Source organism: Juglans microcarpa x Juglans regia, chromosome 6S (genome assembly GCF_004785595.1).
Source record: "Juglans microcarpa x Juglans regia isolate MS1-56 chromosome 6S, Jm3101_v1.0, whole genome shotgun sequence".
NCBI lineage: Eukaryota > Viridiplantae > Streptophyta > Magnoliopsida > Fagales > Juglandaceae > Juglans > Juglans microcarpa x Juglans regia.
Window position 1 is genome coordinate 15,221,867 of NC_054605.1, and position 6,000 is coordinate 15,227,866.

Below are 6,000 nucleotides of genomic sequence, written 5' to 3' on the forward strand. Positions count from 1 at the left end.
ATGTTCGCTCGAGCGGCGTGTCGAGCCCGCATTGAGTGAACCTGTTTCCCGCAACTGCTCGAGCCATTTGTCGAACGGCTCCTCAAGCGAAGCTCTCTGACTTCCCTCTGCTTGAGCTGTGTGTCGAGCGGTGTCGAGCGAAGCTCTTTGACTTGCCTTTGCTCGAGCGGTCTGTCGAGCTATCTTTGAGCGAAGCTCTTTGACTTGTATTCGCTTGAGCGCCGTGGACCAGACTCCAAATAATCAACATGTTAGGCTCGGATTCGATTTTCACATCTTGATGGGCCCTGCAATAAGAGGCATATATTAAAGAGGGATCCATGTGTTTTTTTAATCGAAAATGATGGTGTTCTATCTTATATGCCAAGCTATCTGAAACTAATAGAATTCGAATTCAATGCGCATAACATAATTTTTAGTAAGGATACACTTATAACCATTTTTATAGTCCTAATTTATATAATCATATTTTAAATTGAGGATATTTTTATAACCTAGTGGTTGTGCAGTTATTCTCCCTAGCAGAAGAGACATTATACACTTTACGGTTATGCATTGTTTGTCAACCATAACCTCGATATTACAAATATTGCATTTCCAATCATGTGGCCTTCTATGTTTCTATATGCCAAAAAAGGAAGAACATGATAGAAATCATGTTGAAGTTGTAAAGTAGATAATATGTTAGTACAATCATGTGGCCTTCTATGTTTTGATACCTTTGCTGCTATCTTGTTTTGGGCTTTTTTAGTAGTTGTTTCTATTTGCTTAGCAAAGGTTGTCATTTATATCAACTATGACATCAAGTCAATCATCATCATTTATAGTGGATGCATTTCAAATGGAATCACCAACTTATTGGTGTAGTTTGAAAGCACCAATAAAGACCTCCCAAACTAACAAAAACTCTAGAAGAAAATTTTATGCTTGCTCGAAGTATAAAACGATAAGCCAAATTATTATTTTGTAAATAATTTTTATTGCATTAACAGTTTGTCATATTTTAATGTTTGAAATTCTTACATTGTATGTAGGGAGAAACAAGTTGTCAATTCTTCATATGGGTTGATCTACTTCAGCTAGTAGAGGAGAACTTTATAACAAGAGATAATGCACTTCGAAAGAGAGAGGATGATTTATTGTTGCGCGAGTATGAGGTGTTGAGAAAAGAAGATAAACTAATACGGAGAGAGAATGATCTGAATAAGCAAGAGGAGGAAGTTCGAAGGCGGGTCGTAGAGAATAGATGTGGTCGTATATTATTGTGTCTATATTGGATTTGTTCTATTATAATAATTTTTGGTTTGTTCGGATGATAGATGTATCAATCGTTATTATAATTGCAGAATTCTTTATAAATAATTTGTAATTGTGGAACAATTTGCGTATGGTAATGGATGTTTACTTTTTTGTATTTGTGAGAATGGTATTGTACATTTTACTAGGAAAAAAATCAATCAAGTGAAAAAAATTTGTCCACTGAGAAACTGGAAAAAAAAAATCTGTCCAATTTCAAAACCTAAGTAGGGAAAAAATGCACTCCAGTGTTAATAGGCATCGCAAATCTATCCAGATTTTCATAAAGTAGAACAAATCTATGCGAAAAACATTATTTACAAACCCATTACATTCTTTACAAAACATTATTTACAAACCATTATTTACAAATCATTATTTACAAAACTTTCTTTACAAAACATTCTTTACAAACCCATCGACTTTGTTACATTCTTTACAAATCATCACAAAATCCAGCATATTTCATCATTACACCTAAAATACACATAACTACAACTTCACAACAACATTCTCACCACAATATTTCATCACAAAAACATAGATACAACAAATTACTAAGGCACAGTCGCGACCTCCTCATTGCCCAATAGTGTTGGTTGTGTGACAGTACTACATTGTGTTTCAACAAGAAAATCATCAACATTAGAACCAAGTTGATCCACTTTAGCACTAGGTTGAGCTTCCGATACCTCACCATGTTGTGATTCATCATCAATTATTTTTCTGCAAGTCTAAATTTCAAACAAAAAAATACACATCTATTAGAAAGAAATATGCATGCAGTCCAATAAATGTATAATTAATATGAAAAAAATGTACTATATGTTTGTTTCTTCTTTTGGTTGCAGCCTTCTTCACAGGTAGAACCTTCCTGTTTGATGGAGGCCTCCCTTTCCCTCGGACAACGTTAATATTTTTTTACCATTGTCCTTGGCCACGTTTTCTTTGACCTTGGTTGAACTAGACTCAAGTGATAATCCTTTAAAAAATTATTCTCAAACTCATCCAAATGACACATTACTCGACGGAGGGTAGAGCATCGTTGATCCAAAAGGTGGCATTGATGGAAGTTGTAATTTGATACGGTATTAGAACGAGCCAAATGCATGTAAGAAAAAAAAAAATTTGAAAGTTCGAAATGAATTTACCAAGATAATATTTTGAACTCGCCCCAACTCCACATTACTCGACGGATGGTAGAGTATTGTTGGTCCAAAAGGTGGAATTCCATATGGGGGTTGTAATTAGGCACGAGGTTAGAACGACTCAAATGCACGTCCTCAATTTTTTTAAAAGGCTTATAAGGAAATCTACCTGGCTACCCTATGCATACGTATATATAAATGACAGGTAGTACGAATTTCCTGGACCACAAGATCTCTATAATAAACAAATAAAAATACATTAACTAATTGGAAATATCAAACACATCGACATTTCTAAATGACCAATGTGTATTATACCTGTGTCGGTGGGATCGATGTAGAAGGTCTAGGTGGCCTTTCATCTTTCTATTTATCCATCACGCTATTTCAACTGCGTCATAATGAAGTTTTAGAAACCCAGATAATAAGAAATATTTAAATTGATTATCTCACCACTAGTAAATTTAAACCCAAAGCCTACAAATTTATTAACGAACCATAAATTTATTCTTACATGAAGAGAAATAGTTCTTCTATACATCTGTCATGTACCCAACAACTAATACAACACTAAATATCGTTAGACTAGAACAAACGCATCAAAGATCAGGTAGAATAACATAAGCTCATATAAGAATTCTTCAAATTAAACAAAAAAAAAAAATCAATTAAAAAACATGTAGAGCTTTGGGGACATAAAAATAGTTCAATTTTGAACCAAAACCATCTCAATAATTAGTTCATGAACATGCAAATCGAAAAAAAAATCTAGTAACAAAATCCCCACCCAATCCTTCTATATATTATATATATATAGCTACCAAAAAAATTATAGTGATTTGCATAGGAAAACCCAAACAAAGAGAACAGATAAATACAATAAGAACTCAGTCATTACTTCTATGCAAACAAATACAAACACTTGGTAGAAAGAGAGGATCTGTAAAATAACTCTAAAAATAACCCAACACCGTGTATAGTGAGAGAGAGAAATGTCACCTGAGAGATGGTGGCGGACGATTGGAGTTTGTTTGGCCGGTCGATGTCGACGGCAGCATAACACGATGACGGAAAGAATGAAGTATAGTTGGCTGAATGAGGGTAGAGGAGCAACGTGGGGAGAGAAAAATTTTGAATCAGTCGTGTGGAGGAAGACATTCAATAAAACCTTCGTTTTACTTGAAATAAATAAATAAATGAAATGCTACATCACCCCTGTGTGGTGTTGGAGAAGTAAGGGTAAGTCAATAGACGAACTCATTTTTCCTTGTGCTTGTTCCTTGCGTTATTTTTTTTTTTTTTTATAAATTGCATAATGAATAATTTTATTTAAAAGCTTCGTGAGGGAAAATGGATGAAAATAGTGAATATGCCGACGGACAAGCGATATGCTCGAAGGAAACAGAGAATATGCCCACGTGCTGTCTATCCACGTGTCACTTTGCCGGTGGGTGACGTAGGACGAGGTTCTGGTTAATTGGTCTGAGATGGGTGTCTATAGGCCGTTGGATGACATGCCAATGTACGTGGCAGGGATCTAAAGGAAACTTCAATTTAAGAAAAAATGCTGAAATCGATTGATTATTTTTTAATACTTCTTGGGTGAATCAAAACACACGGCAGCTTATATGCATTAAAATTGAGCAGAGTACGGCCGAATTATATCAAATTAATCTTGCAAATTAGCGTATCATTCGTCCAATCTATTTTATAATAAATATATATTTTATAATGAGTGATTTTATATTCTAATAAATCATATCAAACTATATTAATTTGTAAAACTATGTAACTAGAATATTTCTCCTATAATCAGTCAATTCAATGGCATAAACAATATTTCTTGGTCAAATTAAAATAATCTCATATTCAAAGTATTTAAAAAAATAAAAAAAAATAATTGTAAATATTGAATTACAACTCAATTACTTGTTAATTTGATTTGTGTTCGAGCTCGAAGATGAAAAATGATCACATCCGTATGATAAAAACACTTTTGACTCAAAATAACTTGTATCAAGAGTTAAATTGATTATTTGAATTGGGTCGCAATTATTGTTATGAATAATTCGCATGGTCAAATGATCTCTCATCGTATTATTTAAATTTTTAATAAAGAAATGCTACGATGTCTCTTGAACTATATGGTTGGAGTTGTCTCATTGACGTGGATCAAGAGTTAAATTGATTATTTGAATTGGGTTGCAATTATTGTTATGAATAATTCGCATGGTCAAATGATCTCTCATCGTATTATTTAAATTTTTAATAAAGAAATGCTACAATGTCTCTTGAACTATATGGTTGGAGTTGTCTCATTGACGTGTCACCATCATGTAGTATTATGTAGCTTATTAAAAATATAATAATGTTATGTATAAACTTTAAATAAATAAGTTTCGAATATACCTTTTGTAAAAATGTGAGTTTCATTAAAAAAATAAAATTATATATATATATATTTTCAAAATGGGATCATATTTTTACAATGAGCTTACACGGGATTTGTTAATTGGAGTTTTGGCAAATTATTTATTTTCAAGAAATTAAAAACACAAATATAAAAGGGGTATGGGACTTAGAGTTTCAATCTTCAATTTTTTTTTTTAATTTTGTATTTTTTGACTCCATTTTATTTTAGATATATTATTTATTTTTTTTAATAAATTACGTGGCACCAAACCCATCAATGGGATAACTCTAACCATATACTTCAGGCGGCAGAGTAGGTACTATTGCATGCAATGATCTTTTATGGATATTTTTAGCAATAATTATAGGTACTATTGCATGCACGTAAACTTAGCAGGTTCCCAGGAAATATATAAGGGCAGTAGCACGAGACCATAAGAATAAAAATATATATTTTTTTATTCTTTGTATTTTTTTTTATATTCTTAAACATTTTTTTTTAAATTTATAACATTATTAAAAATATTTATTTAATCACTAAGTAAAAAACAAAAAAAAAAAAAGAAATTTGTCGGGACCCAACATTATGTGATTATAGCATTTTTGAATATATAAATGTATTAAATTTAATAATTAGGAGTACATGCTAGAAATGGGAAACCAATGTTAACATTAGTATATTACTATCATCTTTTGTTTATTTGAGGATTTTTATTAATTCAAAGCAGATGTTTTTGCTGCTGTTATTGTTATTTATTTATTTTTGAATATTTTGAACAGATAAAAATTTATAAAAAAAGTAACGTAATCTAATCTATTAAATTGTAATTTTTTTTTTTTTTTGTAAAATAAAATTGACATATCACGTTAACTCAGTTTGTAAAATTTTTTATATAAAATATAGAAAAATACTAGTCTTTCCATTGGGGGCTCTTGTTGAGATTTTTTAATTTTTTTTTTACTTTGTGATTAAGGAAGTATTTTTTAACGAAGTTGTGATTTTTTTTTAAATATTTAAAAATATTATAAAAATATATGTAAAAAAAGAATAAAAAAATACATAAAATAACCAAATGGGAGAGCTCCCAGTGACCCTAGTGTTACTCTAAAATATATTCTCTCTTTTGAATATAGTTTTTAAGTG